Source organism: Oncorhynchus tshawytscha, linkage group LG05 (genome assembly GCF_018296145.1).
Source record: "Oncorhynchus tshawytscha isolate Ot180627B linkage group LG05, Otsh_v2.0, whole genome shotgun sequence".
Lineage (NCBI taxonomy): Eukaryota > Metazoa > Chordata > Actinopteri > Salmoniformes > Salmonidae > Oncorhynchus > Oncorhynchus tshawytscha.
In genome coordinates this window covers 25802879-25812397 of record NC_056433.1, presented here as the reverse complement: position 1 = coordinate 25812397, position 9519 = coordinate 25802879, and the positions used below count along the sequence as shown (strand labels likewise).

The 9519-nt window shown below is 43.2% G+C and overlaps 1 long non-coding RNA gene and 1 pseudogene across 1 annotated transcript; one reads left to right on the top strand and one right to left on the bottom strand.

Moving 5' to 3' along the window:
* Positions 1-3029: 3029 nt before the first annotated feature.
* On the bottom strand, positions 3030-3887 carry LOC121846578 (annotated as a pseudogene).
* A 4890-nt stretch (positions 3888-8777) lies between these two features.
* On the top strand, positions 8778-9519 carry LOC121846508. Its single transcript, XR_006083401.1, has 2 exons — positions 8778-8811; positions 9001-9519. It is a non-coding gene; the product is annotated as an uncharacterized LOC121846508 (long non-coding RNA).

The following is a 9519-nucleotide window of genomic DNA, read 5'->3' as shown; positions in this document are numbered from 1 at the left end:
ACGTAGGGGGGTTTAAAGGTGCCCTAAAGGGACAAAACTAGGATATCAATACCCAACATATTCCTCCCCCTTTCCTTTTGATGACTCGTAAGGAAAAAGTAAATATTCACTGTTTTGCATATTGTTTTCTTTTTAACATAAATTATCTTAATGTAAATAAATCAACTTTTCAGAATAACATTTTATGAACTAGGGAAAGAGGGTAGACTGCCTCAGTTCCCAGATTTAACCCTGGGGTGTAATTCTGCCCCAATGTCGGAGGTTAGTCTGAACTAAATAGTCAACCTGTCAGGGGGTCGTCTTTCTCTTGCAGGGTAATGATGACGTACAGGTGAGTCTACAGTCACTTTGTCTCTGAGTCTGAGTAGTGATGGTGTATGCCCAGACTGGGGTGCAACAGTACCCTGAGTAGGCACTCTGGCTGGTTCAGGTGAGTCTGGAGCACTTTCCACATTTGTATGTTGCTGCAGTGGATGTTCAGGTGATGGCTCGTAGTCATGGTAGGTCTCCAGTAGCTGATCTTGGTTTGTCACTTGACAGGAGTCATCTCCGAGTTTGGTCACTGGCAACAGTTGATCCACGTATCTCCTCCAGATGATGTTTCCCGGTGTGTCAACTGTGTAGGACACAGGCCCTGTTTGTGCAACCACTGTGGCTGGTATCCACTTTGTAAGCTTATTAAATATCAGTGATACTATCAAGAGCCGTGTGCGGTTTCCTTTTTCCTTCATCTGGTATCCACTTTGGACCTTTGCAGTAGTTCCGAGCAAGAATTCTCCATCTATGAAGCTTCTGTCTTTGCTCCGTCTCTCTACCTGTGCTCTCGGTTGTGTCTGTACAACCTGTTTAGTCTTTGGAGCTCTCAGGAGGTCGAGTCGTGTGCGAAGCTGTCTGTGTTTATGTAAGTTAACAGGAAGGTGTATAGGCGCCTATTTTTATTTTATTTTTTTATTTTACCTTTATTTAACCAGGTAGGCAAGTTGAGAACAAGTTCTCATTTACAATTGCGACCTGGCCAAGATAAAGCAAAGCAGTTCGACAGATACAACGACACAGAGTTACACATGGAGTAAAACAAACATACAGTCAATAATACAGTATAAACAAGTCTATATACAATGTGAGCAAATGAGGTGAGAAGGGAGGTAAAGGCAAAAAAGGCCATGGTGGCAAAGTAAATACAATATAGCAAGTAAAACACTGGAATGGTAGTTTTGCAATGGAAGAATGTGCAAAGTAGAAATAAAAATAATGTGGTGCAAAGGAGCAAAATAAATAAATAAATTAAAATTAAATACAGTTGGGAAAGAGGTAGTTGTTTGGGCTAAATTATAGGTGGGCTATGTACAGGTGCAGTAATCTGTGAGCCGCTCTGACAGTTGGTGCTTAAAGCTAGTGAGGGAGATAAGTGTTTCCAGTTTCAGAGATTTTTGTAGTTCGTTCCAGTCATTGGCAGCAGAGAACTGGAAGGAGAGGCGGCTAAAGAAAGAATTGGTTTTGGGGGTGACTAGAGAGATATACCTGCTGGAGCGTGTGCTACAGGTGGGAGATGCTATGGTGACCAGCGAGCTGAGATAAGGGGGGACTTTACCTAGCAGGGTCTTGTAGATGACATGGAGCCAGTGGGTTTGGCGACGAGTATGAAGCGAGGGCCAGCCAACGAGAGCGTACAGGTCGCAATGGTGGGTAGTATATGGGGCTTTGGTGACAAAACGGATTGCACTGTGATAGACTGCATCCAATTTGTTGAGTAGGGTATTGGAGGCTATTTTGTAAATGACATCGCCAAAGTCGAGGATTGGTAGGATGGTCAGTTTTACAGGGTATGTTTGGCAGCATGAGTGAAGGATGCTTTGTTGCAAAATAGGAAGCCAATTCTAGATTTAACTTTGGATTGGAGATGTTTGATATGGGTCTGGAAGGAGAGTTTACAGTCTAACCAGACACCTAAGTATTTGTAGTTGTCCACGTATTCTAAGTCAGAGCCGTCCAGAGTAGTGATGTTGGACAGGCGGGTAGGTGCAGGTAGCGATCGGTTGAAGAGCATGCATTTAGTTTTACTTGTATTTAAGAGCAATTGGAGGCCACGGAAGGAGAGTTGTATGGCATTGAAGCTTGCCTGGAGGGTTGTTAACACAGTGTCCAAAGAAGGGCCGGAAGTATACAGAATGGTGTCGTCTGCGTAGAGGTGGATCAGAGACTCACCAGCAGCAAGAGCGACCTCATTGATGTATACAGAGAAGAGAGTCGGTCCAAGAATTGAACCTTGTGGCACCCCCATAGAGACTGCCAGAGGTCCGGACAGCAGACCCTCCGATTTGACACACTGAACTCTATCAGAAAAGTAGTTGGTGAACCAGGCGAGGCAATCATTTGAGAAACCAAGGCTGTCGAGTCTGCCGATGAGGATGTGGTGATTGACAGAGTCGAAAGCCTTGGCCAGATCAATGAATACGGCTGCACAGTAATGTTTCTTATCGATGGCGGTTAAGATATCGTTTAGGACCTTGAGCGTGGCTGAGGTGCACCCATGACCAGCTCTGAAACCAGATTGCATAGCAGAGAAGGTATGGTGAGATTCGAAATGGTCGGTAATCTGTTTGTTGACTTGGCTTTCGAAGACCTTAGAAAGGCACGGTAGGATAGATATAGGTCTGTAGCAGTTTGGGTCAAGAGTGTCCCCCTTTGAAGAGGGGGATGACCGCAGCTACTTTCCAATCTTTGGGAATCTCAGACGACACGAAAAAGAGAGGTTGAATAGGCTAGTAATAGGGGTGGCAACAATTTCGGCAGATAATTTTAGAAAGAAAGGGTCCAGATTGTCTAGCCCGGCTGATTTGTAGGGGTCCAGATTTTGCAGCTCTTTCAGAACATCAGCTGAATGGATTTGGGAGAAGGAGAAATGGGGAAGGCTTGGGCGAGTTGCTGTTGGGGGTGCAGTGCTGTTGACCGGGGTAGGAGTAGCCAGGTGGAAAGCATGGCCAGCCGTAGAAAAATGCTTATTGAAATTCTCAATTATGGTGGATTTATCAGTGGTGACAGTGTTTCCTATCTCCAGTCCTATTGAGGGAGCCCTTCCCTTGTGATGATTTTAAAGCTTACTTCATCGTTTGGACAAACCGTTCAGCGAGGCCGTTCGTTGCAGGGTGATACGGCACTGACTTGATGTGCTGAATTCCCTTTGCTTCCATGAATGACCGGAACTCTTCAGACACTAGTTGGGGGCCATTATCGCTAACGAGTTGCGTTGGCAAGCCGAAGCGACTGAAGATTGACCGTAGCTCTTCGATGGTTCTCTCCACTGAGGTGCTCTTCACCACTATGACCTCAGGCCATTTGCTGTGTGCGTCAACTACAACTAAGAACATACGATCCTCCAGTGGGCCCGCATAGTCTATGTGGACTCGCTGCCAAGGCTCCTCTGGGAAGTCCCATGGGTGTAGTGGCGCTAGCTGAGGCATGTTCCTCATCTTTTGACATGCAGAACATGACTTGACCTTGTCTTCGATAGCTGCGTCTTGACCTGGCCACCAAAAGTAGCTGCGTGCAATCTCCTTCATTCGTACCATGCCACAGTGCCCTGAATGGAGTTCTTCAAACACCTGCCTTCTCAGTGGCGGTGGTATGATGACTCGAAAAACAGATGTAACTGGGGCGTTCGTCACTTCCTTGAAGTAGAAGATTTCAGCCTGGGAGTGCTCAGTGTGTGCTACAGGTAAGGGAAGCCTTGAGAGGCCGTCTGCATTGCAGTGCTGCTCAGTCCTTCTGTACTTGATATCGTACTGGTGAGCAGATAACAATAATGCCCATCGCTGCATGAGGCTGGCTGCAAGTGACGGAATGCTGGTGTGGGGACCAAAGATGGAGGTGAGGGGTCTATGGTTCATCAGCAGTGTGAATCGTCGGCCAAAAAGAAACTGATGAAATTTCTTAACTCCAAGCACAATGGCGAGTGCTTCACGATCTATCTGTGCATAATTGCTCTCGGCTTTACTTATGGTCCGTGATGCGAAAGCAATTGGCCTTTCTTCACCTGATGGAATGATGTGTGAGACAACCGCACCAACGCCATAAGGCGATGCATCACATGACAACTGTAATGGCAAGTTGGGGTTGAAGTGGGTTAGGGCCTCTGACTGAGCTAAGGCTGTTTTCACTTTCTTTAAGGCCTCCTCACATCTGTTTGTCCACTTCCACTGCTTGGTTTTGTTCAAAAGTTCATGCAGTGGCTTTAACATGTTAGCTAGGTTTGGCACAAACTTTGCGTGGTATGTCAGTAGTCCTAAGAATGATCTCAGCTGACTCACATTCTGTGGGGGTGGAGCTTCAGCAACGGCCTTCACCTTCGATGGCGCCATGTGGAGCCCCGAACTGTCGATGACGTGGCCCAGGTACTCAACAGAGGATCGGAAAAACTTGCATTTGTCCTTCTGGACCCTCAAACCGTACTCCTCCAATCTCTGTAGTGTTCAGGTTTCTCAGGTGATCCTGCTCGTCTTTGCCGGTGATGAGTAGATCGAGGTAACATTGGACCCCGGTGAGCCCGCTCAGTATCTGGTCCATAGCTCTCTGAAACAAGGCCGGAGCTGAGGTGATTCCAAAAGGAAGCCTCCGGTACCTGTACAGTCCTTTGTGAGTCACTATGATCAACAGTTCTTGTGACTCTTGGTCCACATGCATCTGTAGATAGACTTATGTCAGGCCTATCTTACTGATTTTTTGTCCTCCAGCTAAACCAGAGAAAAGGTCGTCAATGAGGGGTAGTGGATATTTTTCTGCAGTCAAGACTGTGTTAATTGTGACTGAAATAACCACAGAGTGAGCCATTTTTGTTTATGACTGGAACAACAGGTGTAGCCCATTCAAAAACATTCACTGGATTCAATACTCCACTCTCGACTAGTCTGTTTAGCTCAATTTCAACTTTTGGTTTTATGACATATGGGACAGGTCTAGCTTTGAAGCATTTTGGCTTGCTGTCTGGTTTCATGGTCAGTTTATAACTGTTATGTCCTTCATACTGCCAAGTTCTCCTTTGAACACATCCGCATCTTTCCTCAATATCCCTTGTAGGTTTGTGTCCTCTTTTGCAGCCATGTGAATTTCCTGCCAGTTTAGTTTCATCTTTTCCAGCCATGTGCGTCCTAGCAATGCTGGATGGTTGCCTTTCACAATGTAGAGTGCTAGCTTTGCCTTCTGTTTGTTGAGCTCCACTGTAACAATCACGCTTCCTCTCACTGGAACAATCTCTCCGGTGTATGTTTTCAGCATCATCTTTCTGGGCTGTAGTGTGAGGTGATGTAGTTTCTCCTTGTATACAGCCTCAGACAGCAAAGATATGGTTGCTCCAGTGTCCACTTGCATCCGTACTGCATTTCCATCCAGTAGCGATGTCACCCAGTATCCATATCCATTGTCTGAAATGGACAAAACATGCAAAGATTCTTCCCCTTCAGACAGGGTATCACTTTGTTCATCCTCTGTGTGCTCCATTTTATGACCTTTCTTTTTGTACTCTCCTGAAGTCGCTTTTCCTTTGTTCAGTACTTTTGTTTGATTGCCTCTTTTTGTTTTTACATGCACGATTGATGTGACCATTTTTTCCACAACTTCTGCAGTCTGTCTTTGCACCAACGCTCCTCTGCTTGGTGACCTGGTTTCCCACAGCGATAGCATGGCTTGCCACCTCCTGCCTTGTTTTTTTAACTCCGTAGACACCTTATGCACTTGGGTCGATGCACTTAGCTGTTGTGCGTTTTTATTTGCCATTTCCATTGACGTACTCACTTCTATTGCTCTCTGCAATGTTAAGTTACTCTCTGCAATGTTAAGTTACTCTCAGTCAAAAGGCGTTTCTGAATTGCATGCCACACACTAACCTATCACATATAATGTCACTCATTGATCGCCCAAATTGACTGTTCAGATAACTGTTTCAATACAGCCACAAGCTGTGAGATTGATTGCCCCTCCTCTTGATTTCTCTTATGACACCTGAATCTCTCTGCCCATTATCAGTGGTTTGGGAGAATAATGTCCTTTTAAGGTAGCCACAATTTCATCATATGATGTATCACCAGGATTTTCAGGCATTACTAGGCTGCGCAGTAGATTGAATGTTTTTCCTTCCATAACAGTCACAAATATTGGCACAACGACTTCTGCTTTAATTCCATTTGCCAACACAAAGTACTCAAAACGTTCTGTGTAAGAACTCCATTGTTCCACAGAGTCATCAAATGTTCCTATATTTCCAACCAATGCAGGCATTTTCGGTTTATTTTTCTTTCTCACACTTTTCAGACGGTCCCTTACTCCCAGACGCATTTATTTATTTTAACTCACGCTGACTTCACTTTCTCCTGCAAGCGAAACTCTTCCTATCCCTCGAGGGTCTCGGTGCTGTGACATCAAAAGCTAGCTAGCATCACTCGACTGGCTAGCTCCACGTTTTGTCTGCGTCTTTCTACAGCGGAATTTATTTCTTTTTTAACTCAGACTTTCTGCCGAAGATAATGAGCATAAACGTGAGAACGTTTCTTCCTCGTCGCCAGTTTTGTTGTATAGTACACTGTATTACTTATACAACTAATATAAGGACAGGATATGAGACGCGAGTAGAAATTAACGTGGGCATTTATTAATGCGTTTCACACGAAGAACATTCCTTTAATGAGAGGCAAAATCAATAATCAATCAATGTATCACTTTTATTAAAAACGTATTATAATAAGGTGGCTGGTCACCCCAGCCACGCAGGTGAGAAGGAGTGAGAGCCTCCTGTACAAAGATTACAGGAGCTTTTACATAGTCAACCTACCCCATGCAAGCATCTGCAAAACATATCTCCCTATGTATGTGTGTGTGAGGGGAGATAACTGGGTGAAAAGGTTGCCTCAGTCTGTCGCAACTGAATGAGGACAACGGGCCAGAATGACAGGAAGTCACTCCAGACATACTTCCTCTAACAGTTGCTCAACGGATCCCCCAAGTTGGGCAAGCAAGCTCCTTTTACTTTCCGCCCAGATGATGTATGGTCATACTCGTCAACACACACACACAAAACATGAATCTTTCCCCCAGCAACAGGCTCCAAACAGAACAACAGCTCTATCACTGGTGTGAAGAATATAACACTTTGCCCTGTCTCCAGTTAAGCTAAGAGGAACCAGTTAATTTCTGTCTTTCACATTCCCCCCTTATAAAACCTTCAGTTAAAATATTTTTTTTAACAATAAAATGAAAAGAATAAAAGAGATAAAAACCCTTCTGGTGTTAGGCACTGCCATACATGGTAAATAACATCATTTGGGTTACTGAGTTTAATCCCTTTTTCTGCCATCAGCACAGTCTTCTCTACATCAAATAGTATTTAGGAAATGACCATTGACTCTGGGACCACGTCTTCCCTTTAAAACACTATCTGCAGTTGCCCCTCTTAAGACAATGTTTACAAATCAGGTCAATTTGTGCCCTGTGCTCAAGGTTTGGATCAATATCATCAAAAATGTATTTTAGTAATAGATATGGGTTGTTGGATTCTGGGTAAACTTTGAACATGGCTATACTAGAGACATGATAGATCAGAAGTAATATTATAGTATCTGCGTGGTGATAGAGAATGGTTGTTACATCAGAGTTCCTGGTTATCTGTAGGAGACAGATGGCTTTGGAATGTGCTGGGTGGATGGGAGGAAGTCACGGGAGTGCTATAGGTGATACAGGTGAATAGCTTTGGATTAGACATCAAGGGGATTGAGGTCAGGTCAGGTCACTTTAAGGGAGGCAGAACGGTTGATTACTCTATCACTTCCTGTCAAACCATAAAATATGTTAGGATTGGAGAGAAGGTGGAGTGTCTAAATTGGAGTACATACATACATACATACATTACATACACACATTACATAACATACATACATACATACATTACATACATAAATACATACGGTGGTGGAAACATGTGATGACTGAATGCAGCTGTAGCGACCCTTTGGGGAGAATTAAACTTTGTAAGCTTCTCTAGTGTCCGTTGAGTTATTGACTCTGAAAATAAGAACCTAACAAGGTCAAATAGATTAGGATCAGTTTGACTCTCAGGATCAGAGTTCAACCTCTCCATTCACCAGGGCATGCTGAAAATAGTGTCAACATCTTTAGTACACAACTTCTTTACCCATGTCACAATTAGCATAACATCAATTGAAACAATCAATCCATAATACATGAATTGCTTCACTCATACAGTTAACATACAAATCAATTGGTCAGTTTAAAAAAAATAATCATTCAGTTTACAAATCATAATCAAAACCCAATTAATTATCCAACCCAAAATTAAAATGCTTCAGTGATTCACATTTGTCCCAGTACTCAAAGTTAAAACCCCTCATTTTAGCACACATTGACACTGCGAGAATGTCATTTATATTAATGTTGTAGAGTTAAAATGGTTATTCGATCAAACCTCAAATTATTAGAATAGTACCCAACTCCGGACAGAACAACCAGGTTGAGGGTCAGTGGCCAAAACCCGCGAACAGGAATATTCCAAGTTCAGATCAAAGGGGGCAGTCAGATCGCTATGATCGCCAGGAACTTTACTTTTGGTGTCTATTTTTAATTGTTGCGCTACTGGTGCTGCGTGTTGATGTTAGGTAGGCAGCTACAGTAACTGAATGATGTTAACATCTTCGGGTTTTGTTTCATTAAATGTATTTTATTTAATCTGGGTGCTTGTGTCACCTACTAACACCCTGGTACTACCCGTAGCTCCCTTTTTCCTCAACCCGAGAAAACACAGAGAGAATGGTATGTGTTGCAGATTACTCCTTTGTAGAAGTCCATAACATTAAATAAATAAAACATCCCATGGTTAATGCTGTAGATATTGTTATAAGGGAGTGTGAGACTATTGAAACATGTAACTTTCAGAGTTTTATTGTTATTAATATAGTTTAGAGTGCTAAAAGTGCTGCTGTTTCTCTTTCTGTGACGCAGACGGTTAGCTGAACTGCCGACTGGTGCTGGCGTTGCATTATGGGAGATGTAGTTTGGTCCTCTACGGTCTGAATGGAATAGAGGTGATTTCACGTTGTAACTTATTTATGTTGCAGTGTTTTTGTACATGAGTTGTTGTATTTTTGTACTGTCAACACTGAAAGCACCTAGCAATGTATTGGGGATGTGAGACAGGATACGTGTTTTACCTTTCTTCATGCTCCTGTGTATAACAACTTGTCAGATGGTGCGTTGGAGACTGATGTATTCCTGTCCTGTCTTTTCACAATACTATTGCAGGTATGGTTCTATTGTCAAATAATTAAGATTATACATGATTTGTATTAAGGACTGGTTATTATTTTATAGTATACATTATGGCTTTATGTATGAGTGTGATTGTGTGAGTCTGAGAAAACACAGAGAGAAAGAACAACTTGTCAGATGGTGCATTGGAGACTGTTCCTGTCCTGTCTTTTCACATTACTATTGCAGATTAACATAAAAGCCTAAAAGACA